This window comes from Macaca thibetana, chromosome 13, assembly GCF_024542745.1.
Source record: "Macaca thibetana thibetana isolate TM-01 chromosome 13, ASM2454274v1, whole genome shotgun sequence".
Taxonomy (NCBI): Eukaryota; Metazoa; Chordata; class Mammalia; order Primates; family Cercopithecidae; genus Macaca; species Macaca thibetana.
In genome coordinates this window covers 74288345-74310713 of record NC_065590.1, presented here as the reverse complement: position 1 = coordinate 74310713, position 22369 = coordinate 74288345, and the positions used below count along the sequence as shown (strand labels likewise).

General features: G+C 43.3%; 1 protein-coding gene and 1 long non-coding RNA gene across 2 annotated transcripts in view; one reads left to right on the top strand and one right to left on the bottom strand.

Annotated features, from left to right (window-relative positions):
• Window positions 1–22369, bottom strand: part of DPY30 (dpy-30 histone methyltransferase complex regulatory subunit) — a 937477-nt gene that overhangs the window by 883144 nt on the left and 31964 nt on the right. The window lies entirely within an intron of this gene.
• LOC126933900 (uncharacterized) lies at window positions 1949–21384 on the top strand. The gene is made up of 4 exons (XR_007718764.1): window positions 1949–2168; window positions 2862–2953; window positions 3066–3235; window positions 20477–21384. It is a non-coding gene; the product is annotated as an uncharacterized LOC126933900 (long non-coding RNA).

The window sequence follows — 22369 nt, the reverse complement described above, 5'->3', positions numbered from 1 at the left end:
TTTGTTGAGCACCTGCCATGTCCTCGGAATTCTTTTATCTGCTTAGGATTCAAATATAATTAATTCTCAGTCTCTGTTCTTCAGGAGCTCACTGTCCAAAAGGAGTCTGTTTCCCCAGTCCACATGCCGAGGCTTGCTCCAAAGCGAATGTGTGCACTGGAAAGAACCCACACAGGCCCCCTGAGAGCTGTCAGCTTTGCCAGGCTTCCGTGAGATCCCTGGGTCTGAGTAGCCAAGCTGGGAGAAGCACCATTTGCCCACTGACTCTTGGGCAAGGCTGCAGCCTGCATCCCAGCCGGCAGAAGGCAGGTGCTATCACAGCTGAGTTTGCAGCCATTGAAGGGTCCATTATTTGCTTTTAGTGGATAATATGTTTTATCTGCTTCAGATCCTTATTTTGGTTGCTTAAAATTTCTGCAGAAAACAAACAACTTCTGCCAAAATTGGCTCACAAAATTAGTTTACTAGTATAATCAGTTGTATAGCAAGTATTTACTGAGTAGCTCTTGGAAGGCAGTCAACACAAGAGGGATGGATCATTCTTCCAGTTCATCACACGTGGGTTGGACATGCTAACAGTCCCCAACAGCTATCAGGCGAGTGTATGGATGATCACACAAAGGCAGAGGCATCGCAGAAGGGTGCTAACTAGATGTCATGAGTCAAGGATACTCTAGAAGGATCTCTTTGCTGACAAGGAGGGTACCTCTAAGGTTCCTTCAGATGGGATGGTTCTCTGTTCACTGTGATCGCTACTATGCAAAGGCCTGTGGGCCATTTAGGAGAAAAGCATTCAGTCCAATTCTGCAAACACAGTGAGGATGTAATATGCCCTAGTCATATATGAGTGGATCCAAGGAGGAAATACACACATTCAGTCCAATTCTACAGACACAGTGAGGAGGTATATGCCCTAGGCATATATGAGTGGATCCAAGGAGGAAATACACAGTCACTGCTGTCAAGAAGTCACGACCTGCTGCAGGGTTTGCCAAACTATGGGTTATGGGCCAATCTGGCTATAAAAATAGGTGTATTTTTGTAAATAATGTTTTACTGGAATCCAGACACACTTGTTTGTTTATATATTGTCTATGGCTTCTGAGCACCCACTATAAGGGCAAAGTTAAGTAGATAGAGACTTTATCACCCACAGAACCTAAAATATTTGCCTGGATGGCCCTCTACAGAAAAAGTCTGCCAACCTCTGGTCTTGTGGGAGGACACTGCCGAGCACAGTTAACTGTAATTCTTGGCTGTAGCATCTTGAATAGGGTGGCAATCCCTGGCTGCTGAGAGGGACAGCTGGCCGGCTGCCTCCCAGGGGCGTTTCCATGACTTGCAGGCCCAGAAACTAGACTTGGGCATGACCACAGAGTTTGTGATGGACTGAAGATGCCCAAACCACAGACTGACTTATAGGCTAGAAATGAACATGTGGGGTGGAATAGTCCTTTCGGGGACTAGAATAATTTCTAGAGAGCCACCCTTTGTACATGATACAGCACACATTCAAGTGTGGCTACTTATGCTGAGACTTTCTGATGAGCATGACTAGACAGCAGAGGGCCCCCAGGGTAGTTTGTTCAGGTCAAGGTGAGACGAGAGGAGAAACTAGCCCTGTGCCTTGCTGGACTCCACCACTCCAGTGCCTGAAATCCAACCTCCCCACCCCCATCAGCATGGTCCTCCCCTGGAAAAGATTGGAAAATGCAAGATTGTGCTTCTTTGACTCTGGCCTTCCTCTGACAGCCCTGCTTCTGTTAACACAGCCTTTCGCAGCTTCCTTAACGTCATTGGCTACAGGCTACAGCTGTTGCTAGTAAAAGGCATTGTTCCTTTGAGCTAGCAGGCACTTTGTTCTTTCCCATGACACACTGTTTTATGAGCTCATTCTAGAGGAGAAACCTTCTATCCCTGTGCTCAGGTTCTTCAGGAGCACCTCACTGTCTCCCTCTGCCCACCCACCTGCACCTGACGACTGTGGGCTGCGCTCTCCTGGAAGCACCGTCAGATGCTACCAGACTACAGAGGAGAGTGCCCTTAATCCTGACTGAAGGTTTGGGAAAAGGCTTCTCAGAAGAGGTAATACTTGATACAGGCCCTGGAGGAGGAGGAACAGTTTGAGAAGAGAGCAGTGAGAGATGGCATCCGGGCGGGTAAGAAATGTCAGTGGTCACGGAGGCAGCATGAAGGGAGTGTTGGCTGCAGAAGCCTAGTGAGGCTCCTTAGAGACAGAGATGAAGAGGGAGATGGGGATGGAGATGGAGATAATAGAGACAGACAGATTGAAGAAGGCAGAGTGGGGGCTAGGGGGAAGGGGGAAGGGGAATGAAGCAGGAAAGATAGATCAAACGAGACAGCGAAGAGCCTGTGTGCCTGGGCTTTATTTTGGAGGCAATGAGAAACAGAAAGTGTTTTTGAGCATGATGGGACAATGAGGAGTTCTGTGGTTTAGGAAAGCCAGCAGCCACGGGAAGTGCAGATTCAAAGCAAGGAAGCTTCCCAGGGTTTGGTGATGATCTTGGTGAGAAGTGACACAGGGATAGTGGGAATGGAATTGAAAGAAAGGATGAAATTCCAGAGTATGGCTGTGCTCAGTAGACAGGAATCAGGGAGGGCAGGAGGAGAGTAAAAGGGTCCTCTGAGCTTCAATCCAGATGTTGAGGAGATGGTGGTATTATCAATGGAGCTGGAGCTCTTAAGAGGAAGAAGGATGGGGAAGAAAAGGATGAGGTTTTTGACAAGTTGAATATGGGGTGAGCATGGGTCCAACTGAAAGCAGTTGAAATACAGATGTGAAAAATAGATGCGGTAGAGTTGAAAAGTTGGGGCTCATTTTCACCTGAATGTTACCTGAGGCGAAGGGAAGAGAGGTCATCCAAGACAAAAGTACAGAATGAAAAGAAAAAGCAACTAAGCATGAAATCTTGGAGAATGTCCTCATTGAAGGGTGAGCAGATGAAGAGGAGCCCACAAAAGAGACGGAGGAATTGTCTTCATTCACTCATTCATGCATGCATTCATTTGGTCAATAAATATTTTTTGGCACCTCCCATGGACAGGTCCTGAGCACCAAGGGTACAGTCAGAAATGATGAGTCCAGAAATGATGCCCTCCAGAACGTCCGGTGAGGAAGGCACTCAGGAAAATGCAGCACCTGCTGGAGGCCCAAAAAGGAGGGCAATCAGGAAGAACACAGTCTGATGGTGTCAAGTGCAGTGGAGGCTAAGAGGTGGGGAGGAAAAGATGGGAAAAGGAGAGAACTGGGGAGGCAAGAGGGACAAATGAGGGAGAAGAGAAGGGAGCGGAGAGACGATAGAGGCACAGAGTGGGGATTTGTCTGATTCAAGAATCCTAGGCTGGACGCAGTGGCTCATGTCTGTAATCCAGCTCTTTGGGAGGCCAAGGTGGGTGGATCGCCTGAGGTTGGGAGTTCGAGACCAGCCTGGCCAACATCATGATACCCTGTCTGTACTAAAATACAAAATTAGCTGGGCGTGGTGGGGCAGGTGCCCGTAGACCCAGCTACTTGGGAGGCTGAGGCAGGAGGATCGCTTGAACCCAGGAGGCGGAGGTTGCAGTGAGCCAAGATTGCCCCACAGCACTCCAGCCTGGGAGACAGAGCAAGACTCCATCTAAAAAATAAAAGAAAAAAGAATTCTGTGTTCTTTTCCCTGGCCTTACCTTAGAAAGCAGAGCTGACCTAATCAGGTTTACCTCCATTGCCATAGCAACCTCTAGGACTCACTTTGCTGTACATTCTTGAGACCTGAAGTGAAGAAGTTACTTTATATCAAGTTACCTACCAATTAGGCTAGCGATTTCTCTGTCTCTTAAAACATTCTTTTAAAGTCTTGTCATGTTTCGTCTTTCTAGAATTCATTTTTCACATCTTCATTCACTGGGATTCTGGACCATAATATATGTAAACACACAAAATACTAAAGATTGAAAATAAAATTATTCTGTTATCTGATTATAAAAGTGATCATTGTTAAAAAAAAAAAAGCCTTGGAAAATACAATATAAAGTAGAAAATACAAATCACTTATTTCCCCACCACTCTTAGTGTTCTGTTGTTTTTCTTCCCAGTCCTGTTTCTAAACACATTTGATGACATTTAAACATATTTTTATTGTTAATCTACAGTTTCATATATGGTTTTGTTTGCTAACTGATTATATCATGGACATTTCCCTATGCCACTAAAATAACTATAAAATCATTTAGTTATACATAAGCTTCACATTTTAGCCCTTCCTCTATTTTAATGCAGCAATTGTCCACCTTTATACATAAATATTTGTTCCTGAATCTTAAAAGTAGTCAAATTCATTCACATCTCAAAATTATATTTGTATTTACTTTTTCTAAGAATCTTTGTGTTTAATGTCTCATTCATTTCAAAGAGCAATATTAATACGATTGAAAATGATCACAGCATCTTTTGTCTCCAAATGCAAGTTATTTTGAAATGTGATCTGATTTTATTTTGTAAACTTCATTATTAAGAAATTTGACCCAAATTTGAGAAATGATACATTTACTCTTGACTCATGCCATTCAGCCCTAGGTTTCCATCAATGCTTGTTTGAATTCCATGGGTATAGCATGGGTGGACCTGCTTTTTCAGATTTTTAGATTTGTCAGAGAATATTAATCCTTAACCTAAGGTTTTTTTTTTTGTTTTTCCTGATTTCTCTCTTTACATTTATTTCTTTTCTTAGTTTCATTATGACATATGAAACTAACATATCCTTTGTATGAGGATTCAGTGGTTACATCTGAAAGCAAACGGGAAGTTATTTTTTGCTTGTTGGAAAAATTCACTTCCCTTAATGTAGCTTTTCCCATTATTTTACTCTCAAACATTTGGTGTACTTCTGTTTCACATGTGTTTCTTGTAAGAAGAATATGGTTGGATTTTTAAAAATTAACTATCTTTTAGCTGATAAGTGTAATTCTTTTTTATTTAATTATGATCATTGATATATTTGGATTTATTTTTACCATCTTTTTACACTTTCTAGTCGGTGAAATTCCTACTCCATTTTTTTCTCCTCTAATATTTTGGAATGTATAGATTCTAATTTTTTAATGGTTAAAGTTATTAATTAGATTCACCCTCCTCCTAAAACTTAGAGTATTTTAACTCTTTCTCAGTTTATAAGCTAGTATTGTCCAGTATTTTCTTTCTATTAAAAAATCTTGTGAAATGTGTCATATATAGAAAAGTTTACAATATGCATGTGTGTGTGTGCATGTTTGCACACACACACACACACACACACACATACATTCATATATTTACCATTTTAAGAAATAGAGGCCGGGCGCGGTGGCTCAAGCCTGTAATCCCAGCACTTTGGGAGGCCGAGACGGGCGGATCACGAGGTCAGGATATCGAGACCATCCTGGCTAACACAGTGAAACCCCGTCTCTACTAAAAAAATACAAAAACTTAGCCGGGCGAGGTGGCAGGCGCCTGTAGTCCCAGCTACTCGGGAGGCTGAGGCAGGAGAATGGCGTAAACCCGGGAGGCGGAGCTTGCAGTGAGCTGAGATCCAGCCACTGCACTCCAGCCTGGGTGACAGAGCGAGACTCCGTCTCAAAAAAAAAAAAAAAAAAAAAAGAAAATAGAATATGACCTCTGCTTTAGAAGCTCATCTCTCCCAACCTCTGACTTTTATAACTTCCCAAATTAGATTTATTAGTGTTGATATTTATTTAGATGTATCCATGTGACTACAAATGTCTTTGATCACATGGTTATCTTTCTTACAACTTACAGCTCACATCTCCTTTCTGGAGAAGTATATATATCCTTCTTTCCAAAGTATATATATCCTCAGGAAGTTCCTTTACTAAGAATCTGTCCATAGTAAATTATCTTGGCTTTTGTTCACCTAAATATATTCTATTGCATCCTCATGAAAGATAAGTTTTACTGGGTATCCAATTGTAAATTGAAACAGTTTTCCCAGCACTTTGAAGACATCATCTTGTAATCTTTTGCTTTCTGCTCTGTTCATAAGAAGTTAGATGTAAAACAGGAAAGCTGTCTTTTTCTCTAGCTGTTTTTAAGCTATTAAATTTGTCTTTAATGTTCTTTCATTTCACCAGGATAAGTCTGGGTGTGAATATTCTTTAGAATTTTTTGTACTTCCTAAATATAAGGAACCATACAAATGATTGAATATTGTGTCCATCTCATTTTCTCTAGTCACTCTTTCTGGAACTTTCATTAGATTAATGTTAACACTTCTCACTTACTTTCATGTCTATATCATGATATCCTTCTCTTTCTCTCTCTGAACTATATTCTAAGTAGTTTTGTCTTATCCAACTTTCAATTTATTAATTATACATTTCATTTCTAATTTGTTAGTCAACTCATATGCTGAATTTTAAAATTCAACTATTTTACTTTCAGAAGTTAAGAATCTTTTTCGATGTTTCTAAGAGTATTTTGTTCCTTGCTAATGTTTTAAAGCTTTCTTTAAATATTGAAAACATTTATTTATAAGGTATGGTTTTCTGGCACACTCTCAGTTTTTGTAAATATAGTTTTATTAAAACACAGGCAAGCCCATTCATTTGCATACTGCCCATGGCTGCTTTTATACTAGAATAGCAAGGCTGAGTGTTTTTGACAGAGACTGTATGGCTTGCAAAGCCTAAAATGTATACTATCTGGCCTTTTAGAGAAAAGTTTGCTAACCTTGCTCTATGTGATAATTCCAACCCAAAGCCTGAATGTCTGATTCTACTGTTTGATGTTTCTAACCCTGTCTGATGATGTCTTACTACATGTGTGGTCTTGTGATTTTATAAAAATTGTGAGCTCATTTTTGTTGAGGCACTAGTTGTGAGAATTTTATGAGGCTTGAATTGGAGAACATTCCTTATATTTGTGTTTACCTTTGCCAAGTGCCTGGTCATTTAAAAAAATTTTTTTTTGGTTTGTTTATTTAAAATAGTTTCAGAATAGGTACACAGAGTGAATTTGAACCCAGACTTGAGGCCTGACTGGTGATTATAACTTCTGGTAGGGGGTAGGGACTTTTATTTTTTCTTCCAACCAAAATCAAGGTTAAGATGCAAAATTTTCTTTGCTATTTCCTTTGCATGGCAAATATTTTCTAGTTCACTCTTTTATTGGGAATGTGGGCCTTTGGGGACTCATTCCAAAGTCTCCATGCTGACACTGCACTGCTTTGTCGCCTGCCTCTCCTGTCCCCCCTTCCCCCGACATGGATGTAAAAACTGAAAGTTCTAATTTACAAAACACTGGCAAATGCCCTCAGGGTCTGATGCCTGCTCCAGTGAACATTTACCATGCTCATTCTGAATTCTGGCTTCCGACTTCATTTTTGGCCTTTGGGGATTAAGATACTTTAATTTCTTGCCAAGTTAGCTACTTATTTTATCCAGCATTTTAAAGGTGCTTTTTTGGGGGAGAATTTTCAGGATATAGAGTCTGTCATATTGCTGGAAGTAAACATCAGGAAATTTTTAAATGAAAAAAACACATGATTAGGAAAATGGAAATAGAAAAGTTTCATAACATTCCAACAGGGTTCCAAGCCTACCTAATGTTTATTTATATCTGAGTTATGAGTGTTGTCTCTGGAGTCAGACAACCTGGGTTTGGAATCAGGCTCTGCCGCTTACTACTGCTAGGGGTGAGGGTGGGCAAACTTTTTCTGTAAAGGGCTGGATGGTAAGTACAGTTGTCCTTCAATATGCATAGGGGATTCCTTCCAGGATACCCCATGGGTAACAAAATCCATGGATGCTTGAGTCCCTGATACAGAATGGCCCAGTACTTGCATATAACCTATGCACGTCCTCTCGTATACTTTAAATCATCTCTGGATTACTTATAATACCTAATACCATGTAAATGCTATGCAAAGAGTTATGGTGTTGTATTGTTTTTAATTTATATTATTTTATTGTATTGCTTTTTTATTTTTATTTTCAAATATTTTTGATTCTTGGTTGGTTGAATCCACAAAAGTGGAGCCCTCACATATGGAGGGCCAACTGTATTTTGAGGTTTGCAAGCCATATGCAACTACTCAACTCAGTCACTGTATCATGAAAACAGCCATAAATACGTAATATGTAATGAATGGGCATGGCTGTGTTCCAACAAAACTTTATTTACAAAAACAGGCACTTAACTGGATTTGAACTTCAGGCTATAGATTGCACACCCTGGCTATGTACGAGTTAATAAATCTCTTTAAGCATCAGTTGTTTCATCTCTAAAATGGAGAAAATAATAATACCTGTGTCATCCATAGGTTGTTTGAGCATTAAATTAGTGAATTTATCAGAGGCATTTGAACCATAGCAATTCCATCTTAAATAGGGGTAAAATGAGACTGAGACCTGCCGGGCTGCATTCCCAGGAGACTAGGCATTCTTAGTCACAGGATGAGATAGGAGATCAGCACAAGATACAGGTCACAACCGCCCTACTGATAAAACCGGATGTCATAAGAAAGCCCTCCAAAACCCACCAAAACCAAGATGGTGATGAAAGTGACCTCTAGTTGTCCTTACTGCTCATTATATGCGAATTATAATGCATTAGCATACTAAAAGACACTCCCATCACTACTGTGACAATTTACAAATGCCATGGCAACGTTTGGAAGTTACCCTACATAGCCTAAAAAAGGGGAGGGACTCTCAGTTCCAAGAAATCTCCACCTCTTTCCCCGGAAAGCTTATGAACAATCTACCCCTTGTTTAGCATATAGTCGAGAAATAACTATATTCAGTCAAGCAGCCCATGCCATGTCTCTGCCTATAGGGTAGCCATTCTTTTGTTTATTTCTCAAATAAGCTTGCTTTCACTTTATGGACTTGCCCTGAATTCTTTCTTGCTCGAGGTCCGAGAGGTCTCTCTTCAGGTCTGGAGCAGGACCCCTTTCCAGTAACAAATTCATGTTAGTGCTAACGTTAGCTATGATGTCGCTGCTGGAAGTGATGATGATGATTTGAAACCAGTTCCTTGATTGTTTAAGGTCATAAGGTGTCTCGTCTTCAAATCATTTAAAAGCATCCAACGTAGCTTCCTATGCTGCTATTGATGACACACAATAGAAAGCTCACAATACTGCAGTAACGAACGACCCCCAAATCTCAGTGGCTTTAAAGAACTCAGATTTAAGTTTTGCTCATACTACATTCCATCACACTGGTTGATGAGGGGTTCTCCTCACTGTCATTCCTCGGGGCCCAGGCTCATCGAGCAGCCACCATCTTGAAATCACTACAGGGGAAAGGAGCTTTGGAGGGTCTTTAAATAACAATTAAATGCTTGGTCTGCAAGAGATGTGTTATTTCTGTGTGCAGTTCACAGTCAGAGTTGGTCACATCTTTCTCTCCCACTAGCTTATTGCTTGGGTTGCTGGGCGTGTTGTCACAGACAAGCTTCATCTGTTGGCGCCTCCAAGGAGGGCCTAGAAGTGCAGAGCTACTCGCCCAAGGCCATATGCTTCCCAGGGCAGCCCACATCCAGGGAATGCTTCCTGTGTGGGTAGAAAGGCCCAGCCCTTTCAGCCCAGTGTGGGACAGTGTTGGGATTTGGCTCAGCCTGTTGTTTGGCAACTTGACTTCTCCCTCTGCCCAGTCCTGCTTCCCTCTTTTCCTTTCCACCGGGGTTGTTCCCAAGGATACTCGTTAATAAGCATCCTGTACGCTAAACTCCATCTCAGGGTTCTTCTCCAAAAACCCAATCTGTGACATTCACCACGTGCCTAAGAGAGAGAAGGTTGGAATATCTCCTGAGGAACACCAAGGACTACCTTACTCACTAAAGTGAACACAGTTAGCCCTTATAGAGGGGAGAGACTAAGATCACAACCATGCTAATAGCTAATATTTATTGAGCACTTACCTGCCACATGCTGCACTAAGGTATGTTACTTGGATTTGCTCATTTAATCTTCACAATGCCCTGTGTATTAAAACAGGGGATTACACTAGGCAATGACAAGCTATGGCCTGCAGACCAAATCTGCCCATGCCTGTGGCTTTATGTATTGTCTATGGCTACTTTCATGCTATAATTGCATAGTTGAGTTGTTGTGACAGACACTGCATGACCCACAAAGTTGAAAATATTTACTATCTAGTCCTTTTCAGAAAAAGCTTGCCGAATCCTGTTTTAGGTATTATTTCCATTTTATAGATAGCAAAATTGAAGCTTGCAGAAGTGTGTGGTTTGTTAAATCACAGAATGTCAAGTTTTAGTCATGTAGATCAGAGATAAAATTCTAAGTCCTCCAACCAACTGAATGGACCCCTTCTCCCAGCCAAGAGTATTTCAAAGTTAATCTGAAAAACTAGTTCCCATCATGGGAAAGGGGCAGTCAGATACGCCTCATTATACCATCCTTCCTTGGGAATTCAGGCACAACTGACCAGCATCAACATTAAAACAGGGCAGGCATGGTGGCTCACACCTGTAATCCCAGCACTTTGGGAGGCCGAGGCGGTTGGATCGCCCGAGGTCAGGAGTTTGGGACCAGCGTGACCAACATGGCAAAACCCCATCGTTACTAAAATTCCAAAATTAGCCGGCCATGGTGGTGCATGCCTATAATCCCAGGTACTCGGGAGGCCTGAGGCAGGAGAATCACTTGAACCTGGGAGGTGGAGGTTGCAGTGAGCCAAGATTGAGCCATTGCATTCCAGCCTGGGCAATAAGAGTGAAACTCTGTCTCAAAAGCAAACAAACCAACAAACATTAAAAGAGACTTAAGACTGACAAAACAGACTCTTTGCAGTAATAAGATACCAACATGACAAATAGCAGACCCTGAAAGAAACTGAAGTATATTTTTTTACATATTCTGAAATGGCCCTGCGAAGCTGTCTCTTGTGGGGAAAATCTACGTTCCGTAGAGAATCCCCTTCCCTTTCCAGTTCTTTTCCTTGATCCAGGAGATAATTACCTGAGTCTGGCATCTTTTTAAGTCTAATAAGAAACATTTACAATCTATTTTCTCTGAAGCCTGCTACCTGGAGGCTTCATCTGTATCAGAAAATCTTTGAATCCACCTATGACCTAACAATCCCCTGCCCCACCCCACTTTGTGTTGTCCCACTGAACCCATCTACACCTTTCCAGACTGAACCCATCTACACCTTACCTGTATTGATTGATGTCTTATGTCTCCCTAAAATGTATAAAACCAGACTGCATCTCCATTACCTTTGGTACATGTTCTCAGGGCCTACTGGGACTCTGTCATGGGTCACGGTCCTAATATTTGGCTCAGAACAAATCTCTTGAAATATTTTACAGTTGGACTCTTTTTGTCAACAGTCATGAAGACAAACATTTAAACAGCAGCCCCCTTCTGTGATGGCAGGTGCGGACCCCCCCACCCCCATGCCATTGATGGGCCTTTGTAAGTGCTCAGTGAATGATCAGGAATGATTTTCTTCCCTTCTTTTCTTTCCACCATCCTTCTTTGTAAAATTGAGGCCTCCTCTTCCATCTTTGCTCTAAATCCCCTCCCAGACAAGTTCTATTTTCTAGAGACAAGTGTATCCGAAATTGCAACCCTGTGGCTTCTCTCCACCAAGTGCAAAACACAAGAGACGCATCAGTTTTTGGTACCTTTGACTCTAAAACCTCTGGAGGAAGTTCTGTTTTTCTGAAAATGGCTTTCTTTTACTGGAAGAGTTAGGGTGGTATATCTGTAGAGCCTGAGCTGGCTACCAGGAAACATTTCATGATGGCTAAGAAATTGTTCTGCATGCTGAACCTTGAAGTGATAACATAAAATGACAGCCTTGACAGACCCCCTAGAATCTAAGGCTGAGATTATCGGTTTCCAACTGCTTCCAGCTGAGAAGCGGCTCTCAGGGCAGCACTGAGTACTCAAAAGCATTCCCTCATAAAAGTGATTGTTCAAGGGGGATTCAAGAGTTTAATTCCTTAATGCCCATCCAGCTGCTTCCTAGATTCTTCCAGAACATGGGCCTTATGCCCCTAAATTCACTCCCATACTTAGAAGCAGAACTGGGAACTGAACTCAGGTTGTTTGATACCAAAATTTGTGCTCTTAACCATGCATTTCACTCCCTTCTGGTACACAAATATCCAGGATCATGTATTTACTTTCTACAGATACTGTTATACATGCTCATGTAAATTGTCTGGCAATTAGCTGCAAGAGGATTATAGGAAGAGATTCTACCTATCCATCTCTTTACACCACGCCTTCTGAAGAGAATGTCCCTGACTTTCAGAGAGAATCCTTGGATTTAGTCAGGAATATTAGATCCCTAAATAAAAATGTCTAAAATCCTTTCCCCATTCTTCGTTGTTGTTGGTTTTGAGATAGGGTCTCACTCTGTCACCCAGGCTGGAGTGGTGGTGGTGTGATCACAGCTCACTGCAGCCTCGACCTCACAGGCTCAGGTGATCCTCCCACCTTAGCCTCTCAGTACACCTGGCTAACTTTTTGTGTTTTTGGTAGAGATGGGGTTTCATCATGTTGCCCAGGCTGGTCTTGAACTCCTGAGCTCAAGCGATTCACCTGCCTTGGCCTCCCAAAGTGCTGGGATTACAGACATGAGCCACCGTGCCCAGCCTGTTTTTTATTTGTATAAATTTAAGGGGCAAAACTGCAGTTTTGTTACATGGGTATATCGGGTAGTGGTGGAGTCTGGGCTTTTAGTGTGGCTGTCACCTGAATAGTATACGTTATACCCATTAAGTAATTTCTCATCCTCATTCTTGGTTCATTAAAAAACAACTGGCCTGGCCAGGTGCGGTGGCTCACGCCTGTAATCCCAGCACTTTGGGAGGCTGAGACGGGCGGATCACAAGGTCAGGAGATCGAGACCATCCTGGCTAACACGGTGAAACCCCGTCTCTACTAAAAGTACAAAAAACCAGCCGGGCGAGGTGGCGGGTGCCTGTAGTCCCAGCTACTCGGGAGGCTGAGGCAGGAGAATGGCGTAAACCCAGGAGGCGGAGCTTGTAGTGAGCCGAGTTGGCGCCACTGCACTCCAGCCTGGGCGACAGAGCAAAGACTCCGTCTCAAAAAAAAAAAAAAAAAAAAAAAAAAAAAAAACAACTGGCCCTCAAAAATGTCTAGGGAATGGTGCACAAATGAATGAATGAGTCAATGGATGAATGAATTAATCAATCTCTAGACCCTTGACAACTTAAGGATCTTGGGCAAGGTTTATGCCCTTGATAAACAAACAAAAAAAAGATAGTCAGCAGTTTTCTTATTGCTGACGTAGGCGTCAGAAGGTACACAATCATTCATTGAACAAACACTGAACCTTCACTATGAATTGCACACCGTGCTACACACGGAGGATATGATATGCAAGGTCTCTGCTCTCAGCACAGGCAGGCCACCAGAGATGAGGCATGGAACGTAGTGTGGCCACAGGAAGCTTCATCTGGGGCTTTGGCCAGTTGCTCGTATGTAGGGAATAGAACATAGGGAGGCATACATGGATAGAAGATACCCTTTCTAGGAAGTGAAATGGGAGTGCAACATCCAGGTCAAGGATTGGGAAGGGTTAAGTGTAAGGTTCTCTGGCAGCCAGGAGATGTAACCCGATCCCTCTCAGCGGTAGCTTTTTAAACCTGGGCTTTAAAACCGGGAAACCTGGAGGAATCACAAGACACTGGGCTGGTTTTACTGGTCTCCCCTCTCTGTTTAGAAAGACAGCTCTTGCCTTGCATAGCTAACGTTTCTTTGGTGGTGAGAGGGACTTCTGTATATTGCTCATTTTATCTGTATGATGATGATTTGTACTAGTTGCAATTCTAAGACTATGTCCTGGTCTCTAGAAACAAGGAAAGTTGAGAGCACAACAAAAGAGAGACGTTTTAAAAGCACCGACTATTTTAATGACATAATTCTGTCAATATTACAGTGTTTAGACGCAAATACAACAGGATTCTTTGTACAGAACTTTTCAAACCATTAATTTAGGATTAGGAAACTCCCCTCACTCCCCCGAGGGCCACTGCTTGATTCAGTTAAAGCAACTTAATTCAGGTTAGGGTGAAATTTAAGCAAACTCCATTGCTTAGCAAAATGCTGCCTGAAAACAGCTAAAGACAAGTCAGAATGTCCCTGAGCAAACCTCAGGCATTATTAACCAAGACCTGCCTTAATTCTGGGTTGTCTCATGATGAGCAAGGAGAAAAAAGTGTTCCCCTGCTAGAAGTATTCTATGTCTATTACAAAGCATCGATTGCGTGTTCAATGGCCATAAGAGAATGGATAATATACATGATAAGAGTTTGGAAGAGAGAGTAAACTGAAGTTAAGGGCATTTCAAAGGGCTTCATGGACGAAAGGATCTCGAATTCCAATTGAAGGAGAAGGAAGACTTAGTTGAGGAGGTGAGAGAATTTCAGAATGGTATCAAGGGAGGCTTGGAAGCAGGAATTTGGGTGTCATATTTCTACAGACTAGTAACTGATCAGGGTCTTTTTTTTCCTTCCAAAAAGAGAGAAGAAAAATATTAGGTTGATGCAAAAGTAATTGAGGTTTTGTAACGTAATGGCGAAAACCGCAATTACTTTTGCGCCAACCTAAATAGGTAGAGAGATGTAGTTGGAACAGAAGGTTCGTTTGAGGATGTCACCCAAGATTAGGTTGAAAAATTAAGAAGGAGGCAACTGGTGATGGGCCTTAGGTTTTAGAAGAGCAGACAAGGCCAGGATTTGATATGTAGAAGTGGAATAGTATTCTTTCTCCTCGTTTTCTTCTTTACTTTCAGGTTGCTTTGGTCACTATATAATGTCTGCCTCAGTTTGATGGCAGACAGAAAGGTTATTGGGAAAAAAAAATAGGATCAAGTGTTAAACTCAGGCAGCATCATGTTCTAGTGCTATTGGATGAAAATTCTAATGTAGACAAAAGATATAACAACTTTAATAACTCCCTGAAATTTAAGTAAAGAAGCAATTCTAGGCTGGGCACAGTGGCTCATGCCTGTAATCCCAGCACTTTGGGATGCTGAGGCGGGTGGATCACCTGAGGTCAAGAGTTGGAGACCAGCCAGGCCAACATGGTGAAAACCCGTCTCTACTAAAAATACAAAAATTAGCTGGTCATGGTGGCGTGTGCCTGTAATCCCAGCTGCTTGGGTGGCTGAGGCAGGAGAATCACTTGAACCCGAGAGGTGGAGGTTGCAGTGAGTCTCCATCTCCAAAAAATATATATATATTAAAAGAAGCAATTCTAGCAACTCAACAACATGAAAGACACTGAAATTGAAGCAAAGCAGGAGGTTCCTTTTAAAACTGGATCACAATTTATAAATAGCTGTATCCAAATGGAGAGAACATTATTGCCATCCCGCACTCAAACAACCTTGCATGTGTCTGGGCACCTTTGAGCTGAAATTTAAGCAGGGAAACTAGTCATTGGAAAAATTCCCATGACTGAATGGAACGTCAAAGCTTGCTGTGAGCTGAGATGCACCACTGCACTCCAGCCTGGGCGACAGAGCGAGACTCTGTCTCAAAAAAAAAAAAAAAAAAAAAAGTGTTTAAAACTGAAATATGAAAGTAAAATAAAACTTGGAGACCTTCTGGTGATTCAAAGGCAAGTATTTCATAGATTTCTCTGTTGAGGTGCATCTCATTTTGGTGTGCATCCAAGTGTTTTCCAAGATGAAAAACTCCTTGAGAGCAGGAACATATTTCCTTTATGCCTCGTTGAATGCAGGCCAACCAGTGGCCTGATGAGGTTTGGAGGGTGTGAATGACAAGTGTAAATAAAATTGTGTTGACAGCTATTTAATTATCATGTAGTTTCATGTTGAATGTTCAAAAGTTCTGAATAAATGAGCATAACAAATCTCAGTGAAAGCTAAATTAATTAACACATTTTGGCTAGCTGCAGAGAGCCATTTCGCTGTCTCCGGGAGTCCCCACGGTGTGATACTCATCTTGATTATGTAAGGCAAGTGAGGAGGGGAAAGGAAAACTTTATTTTTAGTGAGTTCCCTTTTTGTTGATTGACTCCTCTAAATTTGTAGCAAGGCAGACCATGCCCCTGACCCATTTTCCTCTGATGGGTCTTGTTTCCCACCCTGTAGTTCCTTTTTTTTTTGAGATAGAGTCTCGCCTGTCACCCAGGCTGGAGTGCAATGGCATGATCTCAACTCAGTACAACCTCCGCCTCCCGGGTTCAAACGATTCTCCTGCCTCAGCCTCCCGAGTAGCTGGGATTACAGGCGCCTGCCTGCCACCACGCCCGGTTAATTTTTGCATTTTTAGTAGAGACGGGGTTTCACCATGTTGGCCAGGCTGGTCTCAAACTCCTGACCTCGTGATCCTCCCACCTTGGCCTCCCAAAGAGCTGGGATTACAGGCGTGAGCCACTGCTCCCGGCCTGTAACTCCTTTTTAATACCTGCTTCACATGCGATGATTTGTTCAGGATCTGTTTACCCCAGGAGGCTGCTGCTCCCAGTGGACAGGGTCTGTTATTGCCATGGCCGGGCACTGAGGGCCAGCACAAAGGCACTTGCTGGTCCAGGGGCAACTCTGGGTTGCAATCGAACAACATATTAATTCTAATTTCTCCATCTAAAATGGAAATCTGTTCTGAATTTTCTGTAAGTTTCTATGGAAGCTAGGTGAGGACCTATAGTTGTTCAATAAATGCTTGTTATATGAAAACAAAAGGGAAGGGAAGGGAAATGCTAGGGTAAACCTCATTTCTACTTGTTGCTCTATTCCTGGGGGTACGTCATCTTTTTCTGCAAAGCAGACCTGTTTCTACCTTTGCTCACACAGCTGGGTAGACGGACACTAACATTTTCATCACATGAGCCCACGTGAGCCTCTGCTTTAATTCTGCATTTGTAAAGCTTCATGTTTTTTTTCTCATGGAAGCAGAGTCATAGGTGGAGGAGGTCACACATTTCTAAACTCCATCACCCCTACTTTTTTTTTTTTTTTAATGGAGTCTTGCTCTGTCACCCAGGCTGGAGTGCAGTGGTGAGATCTCGGCTCACTGCAACCTCTGCCTCCCAGATTTGAGCGATTCTCCTGCCTCAGCCTCTCAAGTAGCTGGGATGACAGGCACCCACCACGACATCCGGCCTCATTTTTCTATTTTATTTTATTTTATTTTTAGTACAGACAGGGTTTCACCATGTTGGCCAGGCTGGTCTTGAACTCCTCACCTCAATTGATCTACCCGCCTCTGCCTCCCAAAGTGTTGGGATTACAGGTGTGAGCCACTGTGCCCGGCCCCCCACCCTTACCTTTTGATGAAATGGTTAAAAATACAAAACAGACTGTGTGAGTGAATAAGGTACCTATTTTTGAGCAGTCATGAGCTGAAGATTCCATTCTTGGCCTGCTGCTTGTGTAGGAGAACACGGGACTTCCTGTCCCTATCAGTCCCTACTACTTTGTGTGAGGTGTGGGACAGCCAGCCACACTGTGCTAGCACCTAATAAGGTTGCAGATTTAATTCTAGTCCAAATCTGGACAAATTGATGTTCAGGTTAGAGCTAGCTGATATTCAGAAAAGGCTGCCAGAATCCTAATGAGCAGCCTGAGGAAATGGAGCCATAGATTCTGTTTAAAATTCTTCTCTCCTTTCACTCCATTTTTTCATTTTCTCCACCTACTTCTCTGTCTGCTCCCTTTCTCATTCATTGCTTTCTGCTTCCTTCCCCTTTCTCCATTCATTCCTCTTCCTTCTTTGCCTCTATCCGTCTTTCTGCCTTTCTGCCTGTCTTTCCCTTCTCGCCCTCTCTCTCCTGCTTCCTCTCCTCTGACTTTCTTTCCCACAGTCTCTCTCTTGCCCTTGCTCTGTCTCTCTTCCTTTTATCTACAGCCTATTGGCTTCTCATTTCTTTTCCTTCTCTCCTCCCATTTTCTTTCTAAGAATTTCTTGATGAACATGAAAGAGGACTAAAAGGAGCTCCATGAAATCCTTGCCTGGAAGAAAACATGGGTGGATGCTCTTCTGATCATAGGCAGCCACTAAATTTGATTTGTAGCTGATCTTAAATGTAGGAAAAGATTTTCAATTACAAAACCCATAAAGTGTAAAGATGAGGGAACCTGGCTGCGTTTTGAGTTTGACTAATGGTCTCAAAGCGCTTTAAAATGTTTGGCATTTGCCAGCCTTTCTTTCTTCTCCTAATCCTCAAACTCATGAGTTTTTATGGGAAACATAATCCTCTTTTCTGATTCATTTACACTTAGCTCATCTGAGTATTGTTTTGTAAAAACCATCTGAAGTCCAAGAAGTTTTATGAGATCTTTAAAAGCTTGTTTTTTGAACCAGGAAGTTGTGTACTGCCAATATAAATGGACCTTGAACTCTAGGGGGGTTTGAGTCCAGCATCCATAGCATTAAACTGGGTCTAGAATTGGCAAAGGCCCATCCCCATGGCTGACAGAAACTGGGCTTTCACTTTCAGAATAATAGTGAGTTCAGTGTTTGGGATGAGTGACCATCTCAAATGATAGTACATGGGGTACATAACAGGTTTTTCAAGGATTATCTTGCTAGTTACATAAATAGCAAGAGACTTATGTGGAAAACTGTGATTTTACTGGAGTCTCCCAACTACAGAGTAGGGCTGCTTGCTCATGTGTATATTTCCATATTAATTGTGTGTATACACGCACGTACACAAATGTGTAGAGGGATGGGGTTAACATTCACATTAGAGATTTATTTTTGTATTAAAAAATTTTTTTTTATTTTTAGTTTTATTATTTTTTTGAGATGGAGTCTCGCTTTGTCGCCCAGGCTGGAGTACAGTGACACAATCTTGGCTCACTGCAACTTCCACCTACAGGGTTCAAGTGATTCTCCTGCTTCAGCCTCCTGAGTAGCTGGGATTACAGGCATGCACTACCATGCCCAGCTAATTTCTGTATTTTTAGTAGAGACGAGGTTTCACCATGTTGGCCAGGCTGTTCTCAAACTCCTGACCTCAAGTAATCTGCCTGCCTTGGCCTCCCAAAGTGCTGAGATTACAGGTGTGAGCCACTGCACCTGGCCTTTTTTTTTCCTTCAGAGTTGGGGTTTCACCATGTTGCCCAGGCTGGTCTCAAACTCCTGAGCTCAGGTGATATGCTCACTTTGGTCTCCCAAAGTACTGGGATTACAGGTGTGAGCCACCGTGCCCAGCCTCACACTAGAGGTGTTTTTTTTTTGTTTTTGTTTTTCCTGTGGTTTTATTTCAGAGAAGATCTGATTGTGATATATCCAAATCTATCATAAGGCAGGTTGTAATTGGGTTGAATATTGGTGTGAAATGCCCACCTCTCCATTGCTGTGGGTTGAGAGGAAAACTGCATTATGTATTTTTTAATGGTTAAAAAACATTTTTCTGCAGAGCCAAAGAGCATGGTTAAGGTCATTTCTCTCCCAAATACTAGGATCTCAGGCAGAGTCCCAGGTCTTCTGGAAACTGAGGCTCCAAGAGGTGAAATGACTTGCTCAAGTTTCCATGGGAAGTTGATATGGTTTGGCTGCGTCCCCTCCCAGATCTCGTCGTGGATTGTAATCCACGTGTCGTGGGAGGAACCGGGTGGGAGGTAATTAAATCATGGGGGTGGTTACCCTCATGCTGTTCTCCTGAGAGCTCACTATCAGATGGGTTTTTAAGGGTTTTCCCGTCTTTTGCTTTGGCACTTCTCCTTGCTGCCACCATGTGAGGAAGGACGTGTTTGTCTTCCCCTTCTGCCACGATTGTAAGTTTCCTGAGGCCTCCTCAGCCCTGCAGAACTGTGAGTCAATTAAATTTCTTTCCTTTATAAATTAACCAGTCTTGGGTATGTATTAGCAGCGTGAGAACGGATTAATACAGAAGTAAAGCAGGTAGAGCCCAGCTCCCCAGAGTCCCCATCCAGGCTGTGCCCTCCACAGGTAGCTGCCACTTACTGCCCAAAAGCAGCTTTAATGCTTGCCATCTGTCCATCTGGGGCCTGGGAGTGACCCACTAGAATAGCCGATCCACCACTGAAGACAGGTAGAGCCTGGAGGGATGCTGTCCTTTACTCTTTCCTGAGCTTTCCCCTGTCTGACATCTCTCCTCTCCTGTCCTGGCTCTGCAGAATGTTGTAGCTATGCTAATCACCCTCCTCCCCACCTCCATCTATTTCAACTGCTGTTACGGAATCCCTACCTGAGAGGTAAGAGCTCTGTGAACTGATCTGAGTTTCAGGTAGGAAATATTTTCCCTACGTGTTGGTGAATTTTCCATAAGATGACAAAGAATTGTGGGCTGTACTATGATACAGGCATCATACAAATCAGGTCCTCCCCTGAGAGGTCTATCATAATCTCACAGTGTTGCTTCATTCAGTTGTTGTTTTTCGTTTTTAAGCTTTCATTTACATCTTCTCTCCCTAACAAGAGAGGAAGTTTCTTCAAGACAAGGGCTTTATGCCTTGTGGATCCTTTGTATTTCCACAGCCTCAGTGCCTCCTTCAGAGATGGGGTAGGTATTTATTAGCTTCTGTTGCATCCTTCATACAGAACCTGGTGCTGAGAGACAGCTGCTTCTTGTTTGTTTGTTTGCTTGTTTCTTAAGACCAGTCAAGTACAGTACCGAGAAGAGGGGAAAGAGTAGAACAAGGAATTGGATCTGTAACTGACTGTGAACAGTCAATTGAGGTAACTCATTACCTTCGAACCAACCTGGGAGGCAGCCTTATGACTCACCTCAGTCCTCAATCTTCTCAGCTTGTTCACTTTGGCCTGGCTCAGAGGCTGACCTAGAATGATTCTGTCTAGAAGGACCCTGGATGTTCTTAGAGATACAGACTGCTGGGGCTAGAAGGGACTTTTCATCCAATTCCTCTGTGACAGAGGAGGAAGTAGAGGTTCGGAAGGAGAGGTGAGCTGCCTGTGCTCCTTTAGCTAAAGGCAGTGTTAGGACTGGACCTGAGGGCTCTTCCCTCCAGTCCAGCGCTATTTATTCCATGCAGTGCCTCTCAAACCATGTTCTCACAAGCAGCCAGTGCTCAGGCAGCTGGACTGAGGCCCTGCCTGCCAAATCAAATATTGGAGGTCCAATGTACAGAAAAAAAAATTAATTAATGGGTTAAGTTTCCTTAGGGTTATTTTCCATTAATACTTCTTAAACCATTGTCACCTGTTATTGTCTACTAGCCAATGCAAGAAGGCAACAAAACAAAAGGATAAGCCACAAATAAATAAGAACAAGAACAACCAAAGCCTTGGGAACACACCATCATTCTTAAGTTAAAGGCTTTTAAAAAAAAATAAAAATAGAAGAAGACTGCTATGACTATGGACTTTCTATTGCATTCACATAATAAAATCATGCATTCTACTAGCGACATTGTTTTGAATTCAAATGCTAAAAGTAAATACGTCATTATTTCATGGTTTTCCCCAAAGAGTACTATTCTGCCATCTCTCTTAATGGGTCAGGTCATCTACAAGTTGGGTGACACTGTCGGATTACGGTCCGGTGAATTGATTTGTCTTTATTGAAAACAAATGGCTTAGGGTTGTCAGGGATCCTGAACTCTAATCCTGTCCTAAAGGCCCAGGGACAGGGCTGTCTCTGCGGTTGTCTCTATTGGTTCTCCCCGTCCACGCGGGCGCCCTCTGCTGCCCGCTCTGCACTCCCATTCCTGCCAAGCGAGGAGTAGGGTACCAGAGGCTGCAGACCGAGAAGCAGCCACGGGGACTTTACAGCCCCACAGGGAGCCATCTAAACGGTCTCCGATGGAGACCTCAGCGCGCCCAGACAGCCTTTTCTGGGGCCCGATTTGGTATTTGAATTCAACCCCGCAGCAAGTATCCCAGCAAACACGGATAAGAAAATGCCGGGGCTTCCAAACAATATCAAACGCATAGGTCTTCTGCAAGGACAGGACCGTTGAGTAACTTTGCTGAGCCCTTTGTCCTCTCCCGGGACACAGAACCGGGGCGTGGGGACCTCCACCTCGGCGACCCACGGGAGCAACCCCTGTGGATGTGGAGGGTGGCGGCGCGCCTTCAGGCTCCTCACACGCCTTCCCCAATTAGGATCTGCCGCCTGACGTCACGTCTGCCGGAGATTGGCTGCTCAGGTCTGACACTCGGGGCCACGGGAAACTTTTAAAAGACTTCGCCGCCGGGGCTGCCTCAGAGTGTCCCGCGCGCTCTCGCTCGCTCTCGGCCACCCTCGCCGGGCCCCGCCGCGGCGCGCGCTGCACCCCCGGTCGGGCGCGCGGACCCTCACCTTGCACTGCCCGCTCCCCTCGCCCCTCCCCGCTCCCCGGGCTACGCGCTCCCCACCCCCACGCCCGCCCCCTGCTCCCCGCCACAATCGGCCGGGGTCTGGGGCCGCTC